The sequence below is a fragment of the Lonchura striata genome, chromosome 1 (genome assembly GCF_046129695.1).
Source record: "Lonchura striata isolate bLonStr1 chromosome 1, bLonStr1.mat, whole genome shotgun sequence".
Lineage (NCBI taxonomy): Eukaryota > Metazoa > Chordata > Aves > Passeriformes > Estrildidae > Lonchura > Lonchura striata.
In genome coordinates, this window is record NC_134603.1 from 142,108,329 (window position 1) to 142,127,495 (window position 19,167).

The window sequence follows — 19,167 nt, forward strand, 5'->3', positions numbered from 1 at the left end:
GCAGCAGTTTGCAGAGAACACCTCTCCCATTTCCACACCGCCACTGTCCCAGAAAAACCCTGTTATTTTTAAGCAGTTTACATGCTGAATGCTCAAGTGTTTTTTACCTTACAATGGGAACACTGTTAGGATGGGCTAAACAGGCTAACCAACAGGAGACTTCTTGCCCCACTGTGCAGTAACAGTATGTGTTAGTTACCTGCATACATCATGTCTCTTGAAAGCATTTTGGGACCACAGAATTTCAACCTGTAAGACACATTTGGATACCTAGGAGGACTCTTTAACAGGCAGTCTTTAACATGAAGTGGGAAGGAAAAGACATTTTTCCATGGCATGGGAACTAATGGAGTAAGGGTGAACTATTTGTGACAGATGTTTGTCGGCAATTTCCTTGCTCACCTCCAAAGCATAGATCCAAATGAGTGATTAAAACAAGCTTGGACTTTTCTCCCTCTCACTTTTATGACTTTTTCATGGGGAGGGAGGTGGGTCCAGCACATTTAGCCTGAAGCAAGGTAGTGGTTATGAGCTCTGCACACCCCAAGCCAGGCAGCAGCCAAGGGCTGCCCACGTGCAGAGAGCTGGTAACAACACAAGGTGCAGCCTGGTGTCACACAGGCTTAGCAGTGGGTCTGATGACAGTACTGACTGATTTGCCTGGTATTGCACCTGAGCTAATAAGCCTTGGGTTTGTTAGCTTGGGCACAGCACTGCACTGACATCAGGGGACCTGCACTGGTTCCCAGCCCACCAGCTGGGATGCCTCTGGACTGTTTTTCCTGATTCTGGTGCTGGGTAAGCACAGACAATTTAAGGGCCAAGAAACTTACATCATTCAAAGTCCCCCTTCCTTACTTTTTGTATACTTACTATGGCTGAAGCCCCCGTAGTTCCTCAGCTTTTGCTCCATGTCAAGAGGAGATGGACAGGAATGAGCAAGCTAAGGGAGGGAATGGGAGCAGCTATAAATGGCTTTGTCACTGTGCCCACTGGAGTGCCCTGATGCCCACTCTTCCTTTTATCCATTTTCAGTCATCAGATGTGCAGAGCATCTTGCACCTGAATCCATCTCATGGCTCCACACAGTGGCTAAGGGAAGATCTGGGAAATCAAACACCTCTGCTCAGATCTCTAGTCAGCAGAACTAACTCTGTTTGTTTCAGCTGCTGGATTCCAGGACTGGAGTCACCTCATCCAAAAGGCAGCAGGCATATCATCAGGTGAATTGTATCCAAAAGGTTTTTCCCTTACACCACTAAATAAAGGAGCCCATGGCTCCACTAGAGAGTGAGGAGAGAGGAACCCCACCACTGGAATCCACAGGTGTTTTAGGTTTTCTCAGATAACTCAGGGCACTGCACTGGATGTCTACCCTAAGCCCTTGCCATTGCAGCATGAGTCCTCAGATTCCTGCCTAGAGCTGTGCAGGATGACCTCCTGCCCTCCCTGAGGGACCCCAAGGCATAGGGGTCTCCACTAATGTCCTCTGCACAAGTAACATCAGACCTGGCTGTGATTAGGCTGGTAGAGGCAGCACTGTCTTGCCTTTGCCCCTTAACACTTATTGCAGCTAAGGAGAGATTTGGGGGTGATGTCTGAACTGACAGGCTACAGAGTTGTTACCTTCCAGGTCATGTTCCTGACCATCTGATGTCAGTCTGCTGATGTAGGGGGAGAGTAGAGGGAACCAGGCTCATGCAGGGGAAGTTAGGCAGGTGACTCCTCTGTCACTTACCAAGAACTTCAGTGCTGGGTATTAAGGGTCTGTGGGCCACATCCCATCAGTCACTCCATGGAGCTGACCCTGCCTGCCCAGTGTCAGGCAGCTGGATACCAGGAATGCTGCATGGATGGAGTCTGACTTAGTAAATATTAGTTTTCAGAGTAATGTGTGATCTAGTGAAATGTAAGCAGTTTCCTGCTAAAGAGCCCTTTTTTAAAAGCTGGGGTGGTGAAGTTCAGAACACTCACTTTGCCCTAGCAGACACAACGCCTCAGTCATTAAGTGGGGAAAAGTCCCAAGGAATTTGAGCAGTGCAGTGATAAAAGGCCATGAACAGCTGCTGAAAGCGTTCATGAACCAGGAGTAACTTTACATAAAGAACTAAAACAGAAATAAAGCCCAGTTTGATTAAATGGTTGGATTCAGGAAAGCAGGTCACCTCCTGGAAAGCAGCTTATGTAGGTGTGAGATGATTCAGGCTATTTCTGAAGAGGGAAAATATGCAACAACTTCCTGGCTAAAGCACAGGCCACCCCACTCCCAAGTAAGGCCACAGATTTGAGTGACTTGTCATCGCTCCTCCAGGCCCTGTGCTCTCTGGGAATACTAATGCTCCTCTGCCGGATCTCTGTTTCCAAAATACACACACACACACACGTGCACTCACACATGCAAACAATTCCCAAATTGCTAAGATTCATTCACCAACACAAAAGCAATTTCAAAGGTGAAATTCAAAGGTGGCAAACCTTTCCATTCTTAGTCACATCATGCCCAGAACTTCATTCCTTAGCACAGTGGCCAAAACTCCTAATTGAAACTATAGACACTTGGCATCTGAAAATCAGGACACATCCATTTTTGTGTCTAACCTCAAATAATTCCTTGGAAATAATACCTGATGATCTCCCCTGAGGACCTAAGGGCACTGTGCAAGTCCCTGTAGGAGATGGAAACCTTCGAGCACCTGTGAGTACATGGGTCAGCTGCCGACTGCTGCTGATCTGCCCACGTAACCAGGTAAGCTGCTACTTGCTAACTCATGGTGTGTCACTATGACTTGTGAGAGGTGAGATCTTGTGGCCTGGGTGATTTCTTTGCAAAATAGCTGGCAGAGAGCCTGGATACACATCCTGGCTCATATCTGCTTTCACTGTAATTTGGCCCAAGCAGTCAAAAGCAAATGAGGGAGGATGTAACAATAATATGGGGGAAGCTGGAGATGTTGGAAATATGTGTAGGAAATAATCAAATTAGATTGTGCCTGGGAAAACCAAAGTTGATATATTTGGGCAAATAGTCTGAAACACTGCTGCTCAATAGGACAGAGAAATCTGGAAAGTGGGAACATCAATAAGCAGACACTGCTGCACTATGGCCCAGGACAAGTCCATGTGATTTGGGGCTGCCCATTGAGGTTTCTTAGTGCAGAGTGGGGTGTGCTGGGGCTGCAGCAGGGCTGCTGCCATCATTTCTGTACACCCCACACCAGGGGTGATGCAGACAGGCTGAAGGCTTCCAGAGAGCACCACATCAGATGAAAGGTGGGAGGGAACAGCTGGATGAGGAAAGCCTGAAAGAATTCAGCATAAACAACTTTTCCAAATTGTGACTAAAGGAGGAGGATCTAATAACCCTCTGCAAGTGTTTGAAGGTTATAAACACCAAGTGAGGCTCATGTGGGATAAGATTAGATGTAATGGGATAAATGTATGAGCAGGGTAAAATGTGTTTTATGCAAGGACAGAGGTACAAATTAATGGAAGGTGGTTTCCCAAAGGAGGAATAGAAGTCTGATTGGTGTAAACAAAACTGCTCCAGGCAGAAAAAGGAAACAAGGTCATGTGCTGTTAAGACAGTTCAGCAAAGATGAAGTGGATAAGGTAGCCTCTACCATCAGGTCTTTTGCAGTGAAGGCTTGTTGTTCTGTAGAAAAGGAAAACTTACATTCATCACATTGCTTAAAATCCCTACCAGAACCAAGCTGAGTACAAAAATAGGTGTCAAGACTCTGCAGTGGTGAAGACCATTGCTCATCATAGTCTGGAACTTTCCTTGCTTGCACAACAAAGAAGGTGTGACATCCTGTTTTGTGTGGGTTTTGTGGATGATGGCCCTAAGGACATACAAAGGGGTAGTTAACTGCAGTCAGCTATCACCTATGTCACTGGCAGCATGCTGGCAGTGCTGAGGTGACTTCATCCCACACTGCATTCTTTGTGGAAATTAACATACAACATCCTGAGAGTGTTTGTTGGCCAGGTAGCAGGTGACCAAGCTGTAATTACTTCCTGGGATTGCAGTGAAAATCAAACCAGGGAAGGGTTGCTCCTGTTCTACAGTTAATTTTTCTTTACAATAGAAGTGAGGCATAATTTTTCACCTCATGTTTATTCAGAACCTTTGAAGTCTCTCTCTTGTATAAGCATTTTAAAGAAAAAAAAATCAGGATTTGGATGCAATCCTATCACCTGCCAATGCTCTCTCCATTCCAGGCAGTAGAAAGCTATAGGCAGAAAAGGGCCTTTTTTCCCCCCACTCTGTCTCTCTCTTCCTCTCCCATCCCTCTAAATCTGTGTAATCTAGAGAGGCCAGGGTACTCAGTGCTGTTCAGACCCTGTATTTTGGCTCATTAAAATGTCAATTTACCACTGCACACCCAGGATGCTCATTCCTATTGACATCAATGAACAATGAAATCGGTGGGAGTTGACGAAGTAGAAAAAGCTCACAACTTTCTTTATGGTGAGATTAGTGATCAAAGTAGCTTTAAATTATGTTAAACTCTTCTAGTGTCATTAAGCAGAGTTGTCAGGCTGTCCAGTCTAACACAAGCACACAACATTTCAGAAAGTTTTCTTGTGTGACTTGGGAAGAAAATTTGTCTGACGCTCACCTGTGCTCTGCTGATGAGCTGTGCCAAAGCTTTTGTGTTGCTGGTGATGGGTAAAATATGAGGAAAATGGATTTTGCTGCTGTGTTTCCAGGTTTTATAATGCATCACACAAACCATTTAATAAATACACAGTAAAGTGGAAAATAAATCGTTCTGAGAGAAGCCTGAGGTGATCTGAAAGCCAAGCACAACAAAGCTGTCACTCAGCTTCTTTGGGATAAAATCCTTCCTTTCCTTATTTTGAGACTGCAGAATTGAGTAAGCAGCTACTACAAACTCAGTTGTCTTTTACCTAGTTGCTTCCAAACCTTATCTAAGGTATTTCTTATATGTAAGACTGCTCACAGAAATAATGCACAGCCTGAAAATAAGGTTTGATAAGAGCTAAATTACAGTTTGGAAAATTGTACTATTGTGGTCTGTCACCTTCCTCACATTTAAAAGGATTTTTGTACTTTCACATTTGGAACAGTACATATCTTACCCATATTTTATGGCCCCAAATATGTCTAATAATGTTTCTAGTTTAATTTTAGAAATTATTTTAATGAGGACTGGCTTTCTTCTAATAAACCAATGTAATAGAAGCTCACGAAATACAATCAAAAGGTTTTTCATGTAATAAATCATTATAATATTTTATTGTGTGTGAAAGAGCTGCTCAGCATTTCCATGTGTCCCAAACATGAACTACTTTTCCAGGATGCTAACGAGGAGCTGTGTTTGCCCAGAAGAAAAGCAAAGTGGTAATGTTTCTGCTTAGTTTCTCATTTTCTGCTGCACCAGGCATATCTGAGGTTGAGGCTGGTGTGGGCAGCAGTGCTGCTCCAGTGCAGGCATGAACACAGGGTCCTTTGAGAGTTCTCAAATAAGTGGTAAAAGGGGGCAGTGCATGTGTGACACAAGACATTTAATGAGCATGTTAAATAATCACATGTGCATTTCAAAGCAGCGTCAGCTGAGCAGGAAAGCAATCTAACACACAGTTTGAAGGAAACACTCATATTTGCAAATGTTTTTTTCCCCCCTAAGTTGACTGTTGCTTTTTGGACAGTAAAGGGAAATCTGGTTTTTTGGAAGCAGAACATACATTGAAGTCCTTTATTAAATCAGCTGGCTGAACTGCAACTGCTGAAGGCTACAGTAAGAACTTGCCAGTTTTCTTTTGAAAAGCACTGTCTTGTTCTGGGAGTGATTTAGGCTATTCAAGTTTATTGCAGATACTGAACTCTGCCAGTAGGATAGGGGCACACACTTGATCTTTCATCATTGCAGATTCCTGGGACACTGAAAGGCTGCCAGAACAAGTTACCTTGCTCCACCTGTGCCCAAGTGAAACGGAGATTTCTCTTTGATTTGTCAGCATCTCAGCCAGATGAACTTGGAAACTCAACTTGCCAAATTCACAAGTTTGAGAAGTTTATGTTAAATCTATAGGACATGATTGTGCTTTCCAGAGCTTCTCCTGGCATTATTCCTGTAACAATCCCTTCCAGTTCCATTGGCCCAAAAGCCTGACAAAATAACTTCTAAGGAAAGTGCCTCCCTAGTCAGCTAAGTTCCAGCCCCTTCACCTGGTGTGAAGCTGGCCCAGCACACACCCACTCCTTTCTCTCTTTTGGGCCACCTTCACTTGCAGGCCAAGCAGCAGTGTCCTGTGCAGGCAGCAGAGGGCAAGCAGGTATCTACCTCACCTGGTATCAGCCAGACACAGGCATGGTGCCACTGCAGCTTCTGCTGTCCTGCAGACGTTTGTACCTGGAACATAAAGGACTCACACTTTAAAAAGAAAACCATAAGGAAACCAAAAAAATCCAAACTAATACATCACCCTACCAAGTCTGGTTTTAGAGACACCAGGGGTTAAGTGTAACCATGGGTGAAGGAAATGTAAAGACCTTGTCCCCAGCACTCTGTCAGAGCGTCACTGATTGGGGGAGCAGGAGTGCATCCTTGTGGGTAGGTCCCAGGGAAGGGAATTAATGCTCCTTTGGGCATTTTGTTCTGCCATGCTCCTCCTATTGTAGAGTGGCAGCCAAAAACAAAGAAGAGGGATCTGTAGTGACTGCACAAGAGGCATCAGATTTGAACAGTAAGAAGGAGGGTTTAGGCTGAGCACCAGAATGAAAGTTTTTATGATGAGGGTGGAACAGGTTGTCCAGAGAAGTTGTAGATGCCCTGTCCCTGGGAGTGTACAAGGTCAGATTGGATGAGGCTTTGAGCAACCTGATCTAGAGAAAGATATCCCTGCCCATGGCTGGAGGGTTAGACTAGTTGATCTCCAGAGGTCCTTCCAACCCAAACTGTGCTGTGATTCTTACAGCCACTGTAGCAGAGTGCCAGTGAGAGGGGAGCTGAGGGCGCTGGACACATTGCAGGATTGGAGCAGGCATAGAGATCAGACCCGACAAGGCACTCTTGATCAGGCATGTTTTGGTCATTGAGTGCTGGTCATTTGGATGCAATGCACTCTAAAAACATATTAGATGTCAAGGTCCTGGTGGCTGGAAGCTGATGAATATGAGAAGACACCTGAGGAAAACTGAGAGCAGCAGGAAAACAGGAGGCTGGAGACAAAGCTGCAATTTTTAAATCCCTTTCTTCTCTAGAGTTTCACAGTCTGCTGGGTTTGGCCTAAGTTGACGTGAAAGATCTGCTGTGTTTCCTGTTACACATGAAAAATGACATACACTCCAGTAACATCAATATTATTATAATTTTTTTATCTGACTTCACATGTAATTTTTACTAAAAATATGTATTTTGAGATTTATAGTTCATCTTAGCCTGGTTTTTCTCATTGAGCATGACCAGAGTTTTGGGAAGAGTGATGAGATATTGCACCTCCAGGCAATGCCCATCACTGCCCAAAGTTAGGTCAGTAGTGCCAATGGGCCACCTGCATCTTTAATAATGTCAAGCAGCTTCAAAACACTGACATCTGTTTGTGAAGTTTGAAGTTTAAGTGATTTCTCAGATATGCAAGTGAACACTCTCTACCTGGAACCTTGTTTGGAAAATATTTGACATTTCTATAGCAGGCATTTGCTCACTTAGGAAAAAATTATCCAGAGAAAAAAGAGCTTTGCTGCTTAGCCAATTCTTACACACACCAAAAGTGATCTCGCCTATCCTCTCTTTTCTCTACATTGTCACGTTACTTTGAGAGAGAGATACACCACCACCATCAGTCTGCTTGTGGGCTTTTCCCTCCTGCAGGAACTCTGCTCCACTGCTCATACACTGACATATTTTGTTTTATTTTTGCTTGGCAACTCACTATCAAGACAGTAAAACTGGAGGATTTTTGGTTATTTAACTAAGGATACTTTTAATTGCTCAATTATGTAACAAATCTTGTAATGGGATCTAAATTTTTGCTCAAATACCAAAATCCATGGCAGAAGTTCAATATTTCTTACATTTTAAGCAAGCCTTTATACAGTGTTTTTACAATATTTTTTTACAATTTTTTTTAATAGCTTTGTGGGGACTGGGCTATATAATAACATGAAGACTTGGATAAAATCCAATCCAGGTCAGCTGCTATTACAGAGACAAATCAAACAGGGTTGATTTTTCTCTGTTCTCTTTACTCAAAACAAGAAACAAGGCTGGAGCTGCATCAGCTGCCAGTGAGTCAGAGGTTAACCCAAAAATATCAAATCTGCAGCTGGGTTCATCCTTCCCCCCAAGGCCAAGAAGGGCATGCATGTTGCAGTCATGGAGACTCACCCATGCATGGAGAAAACATGATTGCTGTGTATGGCTATATGACAAAAAAATTAAACCTGCCCTATTCACCAGATCAGGGTGTTTGGTGCTGAGCTGAGGTTATAAAGCCAGGAATCAGCACCCTGCTCTCTCAGCAGCTCCTGCATTCAGCAACTTGACAAATCAGACCCTCATGTTTTACTAAATCACAACAACAGCACCAGCAACCCCAGCACAGGTCTGGGGGGAGCTCCCTTTCCTGCTTTCTCCAGCACGGCTTTCCCAGCTCCAGCCCTGCTTCAGCCCCCCTGCATCAGCACTGGGAAGCAGAGCCTGATACACAGCATGGTTCAGACACATATTTCTTCCTTATAAAAACATAGAACAAGATATTTGGCTTCTCTTACCAGAAGCTTGGGGTATAATTAATCCACCCTATCTTGCATTTTTAATTATGTCTGCACTTAAATATCCAAGTCTTTCACAATCTCAATAGTTTTAAGATGCAGGGAAAATATTACAGCCATTTTCACAGGGAGAGAGGCTGTGGCATAGAGCCTCTGAGTAAGTAGGCCGAACTTCAGAGAAAACGTGGAGCATGACTGAGAACAGAACCCAGATGTACCCAGGCTCATGCTTCATTTTAATACGGCACTAGGATCCTTCTCACTCATGATGCCAGTATAATGGTATTTCCTCTCTTGGAATGGTGTGTTCAACTTTGGCCAGCTCCTCTCTCTCTGAGAAGTCAGATAGAGAGAAGGAGAAAAAGACCAGAGAAGCACAGCCAAGGCAGGTTCCCTTGTGCAGAGGATCTCCATACAAGGCAAGGAAGAGGCACAGGAGCCTGTAGAGGACTGTGAGGTGCTCTGTGCCTGGTGGAACAGCAGGCAGACCAGCAGGCTGGCAGCACAGCCCTGTGCTTCACCCTGCCACAAAATAGGAGGCCTTGGTGATAGAATTTGGGGTCAGCTTGGGTTTGCTTCTACTTTCTCTCTGTTCTGCAGTAAGCCCATTTAACACTTAAGGGCTTGTCTACCAGACTGGGGGGATCTTTGGCAGGGTGTTTTACAATGCAAGTTTAACATGTGCCAGCTTCCTTGAGCTACTCCCCAGGTCAGTCCAAATGCAAGGCAGAGCACTTGTGAGTGGCTATTCCAAAGGTGCTCTTAGACCTCTTCCTTACAGGTAGTTTGTGACAGTATCATGGATATATAGAATTATTTGGGTTGTAAGGGACTTTAAAAATCATCTAGTTCCAAACCCTCTGTCATAGGTAGGGACGCTACTCACTAGATCAGGTTGCTCAGAGCATCATCCTACCTGGCCTGGAACTCTTTCAGGGATGGAGGGATGCGGCATCCATGACCTCTTTGGGATCCTGTTCCAGTGCTTCACAACCCTCTCTGAGTAAGGAATTTCTTCCTTACATCTAATCTAAACATGCCCTCTTTAATTTAAAACTGAATTTTGTCTGTCCCTTGTCCTGGCACTATCTGCCCATATAAAAAGCCCCTCTCCCTCCCTTTTAGAAACCCTCTTTAGGTACTAGGAGTTGCATAAGGTCTTCCTGAAACTTTCCCTTCTTCAGCCTGAAAAGTTTCAACCTTCTCAGCCTCCTCTTTGTAGGAGAGATGCTTTGTCATGGTTTAAGCCCAGATGAAATTTAAGCACCACTCAGCCACTCATTCACCCCTCCCTTCTCTCTATATCCTTCCTCAGTGGAACAAAGAGGACTGAAGTAAAACTGGTATGTTGAGATAACAACAGTTCAAGAATTGGAAATTAAATAAAATACAATAATGGCAAATAATGGTAATAAAAAGGAAATAACAAGTGGTGCTCAGTGCAACTGCTCACCAGTCGCTAACCAATGAGAGACCCCCTTTCTGAACCCAGATTAACCCAAATTCCAGGTAACTTCCAGGAGTCTTTATATTGGGCATGATGTTCTGTGGTGTGGAATACCCCTTAGGTCAGTTCAAGTCACCTGTCTCAGCTATGCTCCTTCCCAGTTTCTTTTGCATACCTCATCACTGGCAGAGCATGACACAAGGAGGAAAAAATAGACTTTGACTTAGGATAAACAGGACTTAGCAAAAAACAAAACATCAGTGTGTGATCAACACCATTCTCATTCTAAATCCAAAACACATAGCAAACAGCACTGTAACAGCTACTGAGAAGAAGTTAATTGTACCCTACCCGTAAACAGGACAGTGCTCCAGCCCTCTGACCATCGTTATGGTACTCCTCTTGACCTGCTCCAATAGGCCTACATCTTTCTTCTGTGGAGGACCTGGATCCCCAAACCTGGGTGCAGTGCTCCATGTGCTCCAGTATATCCAGGTACAAAAGGGCAAAGTAGAGGGGGAGAACACCTCCCTTGACCTGCTGGCCACACTTCTTTTAATGCAACTTAGGTTTGGCTTTCTGGCCCGCAAGTGCACACTGTTGTCTCATGTCCAGCTTTCCATCCATGTGTGTCATGATGAATATGCTCTGAAGTCCCACCTTAGTACTGCGTACAATGGTCCTTACAGACAAAAGCCCTTAGGCAAGAAGAGCAAAGTTCAGCTTTATCAAACCTGAAGACCCTCACATACACCCTGATAGTAGAAATGTGAAGTGTTCTGTTTTTAAGCCTTTGCAATTCCAGAATTACCTATATTAAATACTCTGGCCCTTATGGCAATGGCAAAATGACATTTACTCATGGAAAGATTTTTAAAACTTTGAAAACTTGACAAATAGATCCCATTCAATGTGTTAGAGAAAAGCCACCTGGAAGATTAGAAAAAAAGTTAAGAGAGTTTTTGGCCCTGTATAATTACTTCACAGAGCTCTTCTAGTTCATGCTTGCAACCAATGGCCAAATACTAGAGCTGGGAAGATGCAGTTTTACTGAGGACACTGTTTTTTTACACCGGGCCTGTGTAAGAAGCACTAAAATGCAAGTACACCGTGCACTGTGCTGTAAGGTAGCTGAGCAGATCTCACAGCCCAGGCTTGGAAAATTACTGCCTCCACAGTGCAGGGAAGGGCCTGAGGAGCCCCCTCACCCCAGATGGCTGCAGGGCTGCATCCTCTAGGAGCAGTGAGCTTGTGCAGGAGCAGGCAGCATACCTGATTCAGGAACAGTGGATGTCACACCCTGCTCTTCTTCCTGCCTGCCTTGCAAAGGGTTGTGACCACCACCTTCAGCCACACATGAGGAATTAAATGAATGGGCCTGATGTCCCCAAGAAGACATAGCATGCTCTTTGCAGAGCTGTCAGACAGACCATGGTGTGACGGTGGCATTGTGAAAATCTGCCTTCATCTGGCAGACACAGATAGGCACCACTGAAGATTTGCCATGGCCTTCAACAAGGCAAAGCTCCCCAGGACCATACCCAGCATCCCCAGGTGGCTGCAGGCACAGGTGACAAACCATATGCTGTAACACCATCAGCATTTTTACTCATTTTTATGCCTGACAGTCCTACCAGGCTCTCAAGCTATTGGATCACGCTGGACAAAAATTAAGCTCTCCAATGAGTTTGGCCCCCCAATGAGTGTCTTTTCAGGGCATTCATTCTTCATTCCTCCCAAACACAGACTGTGAAATGTAATCTCTCAGCTCCCAGTTACTTTTTTTAGGCAGCTCTTCATTGTAGCTGTGCCACTGCATGAGGGTGTAATGAATTTGGCAATGGGCACAATCACTAGTCAGACAGGATGAGTGCCTTAAGCACAAGGCCAGCAGACAGAGATGGTTCAGCCATCCAGCAGCAGAGTAGCTCAGGATTGTCAGCATTTTTCTTTGCTTTAGGAGGTGGGGGAGGCCAGGAGACCTCAGAGTTGCATCAGAGCCCAGGTCTGCTTCATCTTTTTGATCCCAAACAACACAAATTCCAAAGACACCCTCTTCTCCACCATAACCAGATTCTTTATTGCCTCTGGAGACTGAGGCGACCTTGCTTGACACCATGTCCTTTGACTTGTATCTTCATCTTCAAGAAGTCCTGCTTTCCATCAGGCCAAACACAGTGGTCTTAGCAATTTTTTCTCTCCTTAAAGCCAGAGGTTATGTGTGAGAAAACATATCTTCCACATCTGCATGTTTTGTACTCACTTTGAAATCTGAGATATACCTATGGTTCTGCTCCTCTTCTTTGTGCACATATTAATGTGAATGTGGGAATTCCATGCAACTTGAGACAGAGATTTCCTTTGGTAACCACAGCCATGATCTGCCTTAACCCTGTAGCTCAGTGATCTCCTGGCAGCCTGTATCATTCATTGTTAGTTTGCAGACATCTTTCCTCTACCACTCACCATCTTGTCCTCCCATAAACATTTGTCAGTTGTGTCTAAAAATCTCTTCTGCCGTGGTGCCAAGGAAAAGCCTTCTAAAAACTACTGTTGGCTGTTTATAATGCTAATTCTCTATCAGTTCCCTCAGACCTGGGCCTGCCTGTGCTGTAAACTGCCTGGGCAAGACAAACACTTGTTCTTTCTTTGGCACAAGGAGATGATGGTCCAGAATGACTGATGTTCTATGAGACAATATTAAAAGAGATAAACAAATAAACAGACTAAAGCAGGGGTAAGTCTTTGCTAGAACACTAGTAAGAAAGATCAAATAATTCCTCTAAAAAGCATGTTGTTCCAAATATCATCTTCATTAACCCAAATTAAGTGATCAGGTCTTGCACTGACTGGTTTGACTGACCACACCTTCTGTCATCAGAATCTGCTTCCCCACTACCTCTTCAACTTCTGATTATCTTCACTTTCACAGTCCACAAACATAATTCAGTTAGAAATAAAATTTAATTTACAACATCAAAAACAGTCACATTTGGAAACAGTCTAATTTCCTGATGCTCAAAAGCACATCACATTATAATTTATCAACCATCACATTTTTAACTATGTCACATTTTTAACATTTGTCATAAAATCACCATTAAATGGGTATCTAATGGCTTCTAATAAATGTCAAAATGAACTTGCAGATACCTATTCAAAATATATTAGGAGCCATTAAACAGCAATTAAAAGGAAGTTTCACAAATAATATTTTATATTAGATATGTTGTAGAGCCAGGCAAGGAAGGGACAGTGACATTTTGAGGACCTTCTGGAAATGGTCCCTTGTGCCACGTATTTCTGCAATAATGGACTGCATACCTCCCTGGAGAGCATCCCATGCTTCCTGGACATGCCTGATGAGGCCCTGGGCACTTGTGGATGCTGTAATTCACTGCTTTAAGGTGCAGCATGAACAGTATGTGAGGTAATGACATTATTCACACTCTCCCTCGTGCCCTTCAGCTCCAGGGGCAGAAAGCTGTCCCAGACCCTCCCCAGCATTGCCCTCCAGGGTGCTGGAAAGTGCTGCAGCAGGCAGGGATGTGGGGCAGGAGGGGATAGGTGCCTGTGTGGGGAGAGGGAAACAGACACTGACATTTTCCAGAGTTTGGAGGGGATGGGTAAAGGAAGATCTCCAGAGGGGTACAGAAGGTCTGGGGGACAATGAGCAGAGAAGGGGATATGAACAGCCATTCTCCCTCTGGAAGAGTGAGGTTCATGGGAAAGAGGGCTACAAAACTGGGGAGATGGACAACTTGAGGCCACTTAGCACTGAGGAGTGCATATGCAGAAGCGTGCACAGCTTCAAGGAGAAAGCTCACACCACTGGCACTTCTTGCTCTGCCATCTCTCTCTAGACCATGTAGTAACAAAACTCACCTTGTGTGGCTGGTGCAATCTGGTGTGAGCACGTGCTGGGCTCTCTCAGGAGGGCACTGAAGGTCACCATTGCCTTCTGTCTCAAGGCTCTCCAGAAGCAGCTGTGCACTGAGAGACACTGTTGGTCCCTGTTTTTCCTGTGTGTCCATGCTGCTTCTGTTCTGGAACTGTGGTTTAAAAGGTGCATCTTACAGGTATATTAAGTACACATGCACATGTAAATACAATTTGTATAAAATATACAGCTAGTTACAGGTGTGATGCCCTTAGTTTCTCTTGCAACACAAATAGGTCTACATCTATAGAATCATAGAATCATTTAGGTTGAAAAAAACCTCTATGATCACTGAGTCCAACTATTAATTCAACACTGCCAAGTAGACCACTAAACCATGTCTCTGTACCTTGAAAATTACTCACAGACATGTAACCTTTAGGAGTAAACATTAACATTCACATAAATGTTAAATATGAACACTAAAAACAGCAATTCTTAACAAGAATTTGTTAGTATTCACATTCCAATATCAGTCCAGCCACAGTTTAGAAATAGTTAAAAAGATGACCTTCATCCCAGCTTGTTCCATTCCAATGCCAGGTTCTTTTTAAAAGAGCAGTTTGCTTTCTCCCTCATTTTTTTTTTTTTCCACATTTGCCTCACAAACAGGAGGGAGGGAGGGATGGGACTAGATGTGACCATTAATCCAGCTGGGGTTCAGGCCAGTGCAGTGAGAATTAGGTAAGCAGGAGGCTGTGGAGCCCAGAGGGGACAGCACGTTCTGGCGGGGTTAGGAGCACAAGCAACAAAGCAGCATCTTACAAAAGGAGGTCTCAGGAGCCACTAATAGAGCCATTGTGTCAGTACACAAATATGTTGTTATGCTCCACCTTCTGTCCTGTTTGTTTCTTACAGTACTATGGCTACTTTCCTCTCCCACTGATGCAGCTGAGAACTGGTCCTGACACAGAAAAAATAGAAGAAACTCTCATTTCCCCCACTCTCCCCATCACTCACACTATAAAGGACCTGTTTACATAACTGTGGAAGAGGGTGTGTATTTGCATATTAAATGGGATCAAGAAAATATGTAACATATGTTGCAAACAGAACTAATGTCTAAACACACATGCAAACCTGGGCTAACGGGTCCTGCCAAAATATTTTAACCATCTGTTTTTACTTTGCTGTTTTTGAACAAATTATGTTTATTATGTTAATTTATTTTACTGTCAACAACAGCAAATGACAGAGTTGCTGCTAAACAGCATCATTATATATCACATTCTGGCATAATACCAGCAGGCTCTTCTAATGTGACAGGAATAAATGCATATTAAAATGTCAATTTGTTTAAAATCTAGTTCAGGATGGTAAATACATCTGCACAAATTCCTCATGTTCCAACAGACACTGTTTGCATGCAGACTATTTTAAGATAAGGTGCTCTGAAAGGACCTGAAGAGGCAAGAGCACAGAAGTCCTGCTTGTACTCCTGGCTCCAACTTTCAGGTTGATCCCAAGAGGAGAGGAAGAGAGGACCAAAGTGGGAGCTAGTTCATGTTTTAGCAGTTGTGATTTAACTTCCCATGAGATTATCTTTATTTGCAGCATCCAGGAAATCTCCCTTAGATGAAGAAAAACTGAAATTGAGATCAGCCATAAAGTAATACTGACCTCCATCCTAGGTCCACATCCTGTTCCGCAGCGTGCACTGTTCATGCAGAAGCCTCTGTCCCCAGGCTCTTCACTGGGCTGTTGCAGGCAAGGAATACCCAGTGCTACAGGCAGCTGCTGCTGCAAGAACATATCCAGCAGAAAAGTTCCATGAGGGATGGATGTTCTGGAGGCCCCAACATCTCAAAAATCCCCTAATAGTTAAGTTACATTTTATTTTCTGTGTCAGCTCTTCTCTCTCTTGATCAAATAATTTTCTGCTTGTTGCCCAAAAGCAAATCTTTATTTTTGCAGCAGGATTTTTCTTGCTGACCTCCCTAGGAGGAAAGATCTCTTCTCTGGAAGGGGCAGGTGGGTCTGTCAGTGGCTTCCTTGCCTTCCTGGCTTCCTTCCTTCACAATCCACAAGTTTGAAATCGTTCATCTTCTGATTATCAAAGTCAGCACCTGTTCTCCTAAATCAGCCTGTTCCCCAAGTCCTGCTCCCATGTAGACAGCTGCTCATAGTTTCTGTAACAAAAACAACCCTTTCTCCATATAAGTGATGCTGAATCCCATCTTCTCCTACATAGGCAGTGTGAGCTCCCCTCTGGCTACATTTCCCTTCCAGTACAATTCATGGGATAGTGTAGACTGCATTTTGCCTCATTCCTCCCTCAGGACCACACTTGCTGGGCTGACCTTCCTTTGCACAGGGAGAGAATGCTGCTTGTCCCAGCTCTAGGCTGTGCATGCTTTTAGACCACTTCACAGGCAGGTCAGGAAAGTGATCAGAAAACTCCAACCTGCTTCACTTCATCCTTTGTAGTCATGGGAAAATAGCCTATGGTTCCATACAGCTGGAAGCACAGAAGACAACTAGAAAAACTGGAGCACTGGGGAGTCCTCTGGGTTTTCAGCCAACATCCATAAAGAAGACAGGCTCACTTTCCTGCCTAAATATTCTTTTCTTTCTTTCTCTCTTCTGCCCACATCTGAAGCACTGAATCATAGAATCAGTAAGGTTGGAAAAGAACTATAAGACCGTCACATTTACCTATCAACCTGCCACCTCCACCAGGCTCACCATTGAACCACATCCTTAAGTGCCATATCCTCATGTTGTTTGAACACTGCCTTAGGTGTGTTCCACCACTTCTCTAAGCAGTTTGTTCCAATGTGTTACAACACTTTCTGTGAAAAAAAAAAAATTCCTAATATCTAATGTAAACCTTCTTTGGGACAACTTGAGGACATTTCTTCTCATTCTGTCACTTCTTACCTGGGAGAAGAGACTGAACCCACCTCACTATGACCTCCCACACACCACCCTGGCCTCCATGTTGTGCAGACCTCTAGGGCTGTCTTGATGATGGCAGCTGTAAACACAGCAACTGGGACAATGTACAACAGGCTAGGGAGTTCTCCCTGGTGCTTTTATACAGATCTCAGAGAGGAGAAGAGAACAAAATGAGCCTGAAACCTTCAGAAATACTGAAGAATCAGAATAGAGCACAATTAAAGAGGAATGAGTAGAAAAGTTCAAAATGAGACCATGAGAACAAGTAATGCTTTCTGGCCATCACAAACCATCCTGTTTGTTCCAGGAGCTGAAGAAAAGTGGGACATGCAAGCCAGTGACAATGTAATACATTATAGGATATGTCATAACATAAAACACAATCAGACCACAGTCCTACAAAGACCCATGCATATACAAAACTGTGCACGTGGATGGTCCTGCTGAGGCCTGAGGAATTACTCTGGTGCAGATGGCTGAGCACATGTACAAAACCTTGCAAAGCCAGAGCCCAGGAGAGGTATGGTCAAAGAGGAGCTTTCCTGCCCTGAGCAGTCCTAACGCAGCGTAACAATGCCTCTGATGTTGAATTGGCTGAGAAGCCGTCAGTAAGGAAATACAATATTCCTTTCTGGGGATTAAGGAGCAGACATCTTGGGATAAAATATGGCTTAAGGAACAGGTTCTTTTTGATTAACCTCAGCCTTTTGAGAAGTGTAGCAAAGAAATACTGTCCACATGAATGTTTTGATATCTCACTAACAAATACTGTAAGCTATGTCACCTTTATTTAAATGCCTTTCTTTGTCATGACAAGGGCTGTTCATGCAAGATGGTAAAGGAATCCTTGTTTATAGCATCCACAATAGCACTAGACTTTGTCAAGTGCAGCGACATGTGAGAGGCAGTGCACAGCTTAGGGGAGTGCATGAAGTGCACAGCTTAGGGGAATTCCCCCTCCCCTCTCTAAACTCTGGTTTTATGAAGAGAAAGGTTACGTAGTGTATAATTCAGGAGTTGAAGTCCTGAGAAAATAAACTTCAGTCCAAGTACTTGTCCAGCATACAACAGATATTCCATAAAATGTATGGGCTGATTTCATGCCTATGGCTGCTCATTTTACAAGGGGATGATTAAGATGGTCATGGTTATATTGGCTTTTAGTCCACAAATGTCTCAGCTGTTCTGGATTCATTTAAAATCATAATGTACCTCTGTGTGCTAAAAGCAAGCAGCCAGCACTGCTCTGCTCTCGCTGTCCTGCAAATCCAGCCCTTTGCTTGTGATGGTGTTTCCAACATGGTTCATTAGTCACTGTTGACTTACACGGTCCATCTCTTTCTTCTCACAGACTGCCCTCTCCCTCTGCTCTGGCACCAAAGGGACCCATGGAGCAGACAGGGCTGCCTATGGGAAGAGATGAACTTCTTTTTTATTGCAGTTTGCTGGCTTCTACCCCCCTTCCTGACACCTTTCCTATGCTTTGTTATCTCCCAACTGGCATTTCGCTGCCTGCCTCCTGGGGGATGTCAGCCCACCCTGTCCTGGCCTTCCAGCCAGAGCACACCAAGCTGCTCTGCTGGCACTTTCAGAAGAGTAGTTTGTTGAGAAGAAGTATTAGTGGAAATGCAGTTCAAAAGGAATTTTTCCCTTCCTACACTGAAAATTCATCACTTGCACCTCAGTCCAAAAGAGAAGCATGTCCAGCACCATTGGGAGAACCACTTTTTTACACTCAGGAGAGGAGAAGGCTTTTGTGGCATGGTCTGGGTGGTGCAGCATCATGCAGATTATTCCACATCCCTTCCTCAGGTGTCACACACACAGTAATTGAATAGGCACGCTGCGACTCACAAAACATAGCCACCTTTTCCCATTTTAATCTGTTTGGGTCATCTTGGGCTTTTCAAGCACATTCTATTTGATACTTCCTGCCTCAGTGGTTTTTCTCACTGAAGCTGCCTAGCATCTTTATCCCTCACCATCCTCCATATCTTGTCCTGCATTTGGTTTATCTCTTCACTCTAAAAAGGAAAGGCATTTATTGCTCCATTCATATTAAGTGATCATCATGTAACAGAAATAAACTGCTTGTTCCTATATAATCATAGATCACTTTGCAGAACACAGGCTTCAAAC

At 44.0% G+C, this 19,167-nt stretch overlaps 1 long non-coding RNA gene across 1 annotated transcript; it reads right to left on the minus strand.

Moving 5' to 3' along the window:
• Positions 1–6,316: 6,316 nt before the first annotated feature.
• On the minus strand, positions 6,317–15,791 carry LOC144245892 (uncharacterized). The gene is made up of 3 exons (XR_013339461.1): positions 15,751–15,791; positions 14,076–14,242; positions 6,317–6,380 (listed from the first exon to the last, which is right to left on the minus strand). It is a non-coding gene; the product is annotated as an uncharacterized LOC144245892 (long non-coding RNA).
• Between the last annotated feature and the right edge of the window lie 3,376 nt (positions 15,792–19,167).